This window comes from Adiantum capillus-veneris, chromosome 4 (assembly GCF_014529385.1).
Source record: "Adiantum capillus-veneris isolate H3 chromosome 4, ASM1452938v2, whole genome shotgun sequence".
NCBI lineage: Eukaryota > Viridiplantae > Streptophyta > Polypodiopsida > Polypodiales > Pteridaceae > Adiantum > Adiantum capillus-veneris.
The window spans coordinates 7,107,420-7,111,161 of NC_140934.1; positions in this window are offsets into that span (position 1 = coordinate 7,107,420).

Sequence of the window (3,742 nt, forward strand, 5' to 3'; positions counted from 1 at the left end):
TCTTCATTCACCTCCTTTCCTACTTCCACACACACACACACACACACACACACACACACACACACACACACACACACACACACACACACACACACACACACACACACACACACACACACACACACTCATTTCTCTCTATTTCCTCCTTACTCAAACCTGTAACTTCCATGGTTTTCTCTCACCCTCTTCACCATTAGCCTCCTCACACCCATAGCTCTCTTTTAAAGCTCTACCTACATTCACCATCTCCATATCTCTCTCTATTACTTCCATATTACAATTTTATTCTAGCCTTTTAAGAATGCATAAAAATAAACAACCTAATCATACTTAATATCTGCAAAAAGAGGATTTTTTATCAACAAAACCCTCATTACCTTTGTGGTGATTCAACTATGGAGGCGGCGTGAAAAGAAGAAGATGAATAACAGTGGTCACTTTCGACAATCTACGCACGGTTGAGTCCAAAATTCCTCAAGGATTCACCATCTCAAGGGTACACCCATCTCGTTCACCCCTCTTTTCTCATCCTTCAAGTCATTTTACCCAATTTAAATATATTACTAACTTTTTCTAGTAATTGATAACACTAACTACTAACCTACTAACACAAAAATCCATTAATCCAGCTCTAAAAGACACCTTCACTCAAGACATGTACACATAATAAAAATCTCTCTCTCTGATCTCTCTCTCTCTCTTCCCTTAAACCTTCACTTTTACCGTGGTCTCTTGAGCCCACATCCATGACTCAACCAGACAAAGAAGGCCCGCAATGTTTTGATTAAAAAAAAATAAATCATAATCCTGATTTGTTGGCTTGTAAATTAGGATTTCCAATAATCTTAATGCGGGGTCTCCAACCTATAAATAGGCCCCTCTCCTTCTTGTAAAACCATCTGCAAGCTTTCACATAGCACCCCAACAATATAGGCATGAGGAGAGACTTAGGTGTAGCAACCACTTTGTGAGTCTCGCACTTGGTGTGAGAGAAGCTTTGATGCTACACATTGCAAGCGAGTGAGTGTGAATGCCCTATTTAAAACCATTATTGTATATTCTCTTCCATTTTCAATAATTTGAGGTTTTAGTGCTTCAAAGGCGTGTCTTGGTTCTATAATCTTCGTCCTTCACTTGTGCTGCATGGTTTGGTGAATACAAGGTGACTCCTATATTTAAGTTCCATCATTTGAGCTTGTGAGAAAGTGGTTAGTGTGTTTTCATTGCCAAGTTTCTTGCTCATTGTTGTAAGAGGGTTTTGTGGTGAGAGGTTTTACACACCTTAATACAATGTGTGTGTGCTAGGAATGTTTACCATTCACTAATTGTTGGTCTAGTTTATACAAGCTCTGTGATAGTGTGATATGTATACAACCTTACCTTGCAAGTTGTCAATCAGGTATTTGCACAAACTCCACCGCTCTCTCTCTTTCTTCCCTTTGCTCTAACTCTCTCTTATGCTATTTGGTGTTTGTCTTTGTGTGAGATTTCTTGTGTGCATTTTGTTGCACCTTCTCTTGGTTGTGAAAAAATCTCTCTTGCATCCTAGTTTACATCCCATAACTAGGTGATGCCCCTATCAAGTTTGGGTTTGGTTGTGGGTTTGTTGTTGTGTTGTGCTTGTGGTTGCCCCCAACCCCAATTGAGAAGCACGGGAGCCTTGAGGGGTGTTTAGAGGTCACCTCTCTTGTTGTCCAACCCAGACCGCCCCAATTTTGATGTCCTTGCTGAGGAGGGACTTGTGTCTATTGTTGTTACATATTACATGAATGCTTAGCGTTTAGCATAATCAAATAGGTTATACGAATCACAAAAACTTGTATGACCCATTTGTTTCCATTGCAAGGCAAAAGGTGCATATCATTGTAAGCACGAAGTTACAATTTCAATGAGTAATTCGTAGAATTTTGGACCCTCTTAGGTTGGCTGAGATAAACGCTTCGATAAATCCTTTTATTTTTCCTCTCATTAGGTACGACCTTAGTTTGGACGTCTATATTCTTGTTTTGTTTTAAGCATTAGGTCATGCATAGACCATGGATAACGGCCCAAGAATAGAGGGTTTCCCGTTCCATTTCACTCCACACATTAGAATAAACATTTCAATTATAAAAAGATCCATTTTCGGCAATGTATGGTGTTTATGTTTGTTTCCCAAAGAGTAGGATAAATTCTCATGTCACCAAATCCTATCATCTAGCCTCTTGTTGACTATCATAGATCATTTGATGTGCATATTTTTATTTTGTTGTAGAGTAGATTGCAATTTAGAAAACAATATTGTGTAAATCTTTTTAAGAAAGGAAAAAAACATGTTGTCACTTTGAAATTGATTCAATGGAGGTCCAATGCTAAATGTAAGGATATCCTCTATTTGTGGAGAGCTTGGTGAGGATGCCGAGCTATTTCTAGCAAATTTCAAAATGGTTTGCCACATAAAAAGAGTGATAGGAGACGAGGAATGCTTAGAAATATTTGAGTTGATTTTGAGGAAGAATGCTAGCACTTGGTTTGACTCTCTATTTCAGGAGGTTAAGGGAAGCTATTAGGAAGTTGTTGATCATTTCAAGAGATAATTTTTTGATCCCCAAAACACTCAAAAGCTATGGCAAGACATTGTTTTGCACAAGCAAAAAGACTTAGATGAATACTACATGTATAAACAAGAGTTTCTACGTCTTTGGGCTGTATGGGTGAGAAATGTCTCCAACCCTGGTGATGGTGTAAAGTTTCTAAAGAAGGAGAGGTTCATAACTGGTCCCTTTCCTACACTCAAGATAAACGTTGAGGTGGATGCAGCTAGAACTAGGGCTACTGAAGTATAGAAAAATCAAGTGCCTAAGGGGAGAGGTTCCAATAGAGGTTCCTAGACCCAAAGGAAAGTCGCAAGCATCAACATCTAGAGAGATTTATGAGGTAAAAGCTGAAGTGATTGAGAAGCTAAATGAGTCCTTGAGCAACTTGTTGATTCACCTTGCACAAGATGTAGGTCCCAAGGAATAAACAAAGAAAATTGAGAAGCAAGAGCCACGACCCAGGCGAGTACTACAATGTTGGAATTGCGGAGAGTCTGGACATGGGATGTACAATTGTCCTTGGCCCCATGGGGAACCAGGGAGACCTAACTTGAATTACCCAGTGATGAATGCTACAGGTGAAGGAACTAGTCAACAACCAAGGCTTCTACAAAGGCCAAATGGAGCAAGACCACCTCCACGAGGAGGGGAAGGAGTTCCACCTTTGCCATATCCAAATGTGTCAATTGAAAACAACCTTCACATTCCTTGGGGTTGTTATTCTTTTAGAGTCATGCCATTTGTCCTGACAAATGATCCTGCAACTTTCCAACGCTTAATGAACATGGTGTTTCAAGCATTATTTGGAAATTCAATTAGGGTGTTCATTGATGGTTTTTGCATTTATAGCTCAAATGATCCTGCAACTTTCCAACGCTTCATGAACATGGTGTTTCAAGCATTATTTGGAAATTCAATTAGGGTGTTCATTGATGATTTTTGCATGAAGAAGCTCTATGACATGGGAGGTCAACTCAACCCCAACGAGTTCCACATAGGTGAGGATGAAGTGATCTTGCTTGGTCACAAAGTTTCTTACAAAGGCATTGAGGTGGATCCTTCAAAGGCAAAGGTTCTTATTGAGTTACCATCACCCACCAAGAGTCTTTAGGAGGTCATCTCATTCATTCAAAAGGTGAAGTATATGTCAAGATTCATTCACTTAG